This window comes from Tarenaya hassleriana, unplaced genomic scaffold (genome assembly GCF_000463585.1).
Source record: "Tarenaya hassleriana unplaced genomic scaffold, ASM46358v1 Cleome8, whole genome shotgun sequence".
Taxonomy (NCBI): Eukaryota; Viridiplantae; Streptophyta; class Magnoliopsida; order Brassicales; family Cleomaceae; genus Tarenaya; species Tarenaya hassleriana.
In genome coordinates this window covers 4593693-4594237 of record NW_010970490.1, presented here as the reverse complement: position 1 = coordinate 4594237, position 545 = coordinate 4593693, and positions in this window count along the sequence as shown.

Genomic DNA, 545 nt, shown 5'->3' with positions numbered 1-545 from the left:
ATATAGCAGTATAACCCCAAATCTCTATTTCGGATATACAAGTCATAGGCGGTCTCTAGCAAGACACTATGACTACCTATCTCGAATAGAGTTTGTTCGTGATCTTACGAACGCCAGTGATGATTCCGGTTGATGATCCTTTTGTATCGCGATATCATATGTCGAACATAAGGCATGGACAAGTCACCTTATCTGATTCGACTGCTTTCTCGTTCACTGAGTTCGACTGTCTGAAATAGACGACGTTCGTCTATAGTGCGGCCACACATTTCTACAATCTCGCTCACACGAGGGGCCCAGCGATATCTCTCTCTTTTACGAGAGGTACAAATCCCATCTTGACTATCTACAATCCAGCACATGATTCGTTTCATTCCTGATACATGCCTTTATAGTCCTCATGTTACGCAGGACGTTTGACGTATTCAAAGCACGCAACTCCTCACGTTGGATTCCGTAGATATCTCATGTCTTAGGATCCAATAATGGAACCACCATATGAGATTCAAGTCATTACACTAGTCCATGTGACAATCTCATGCGGA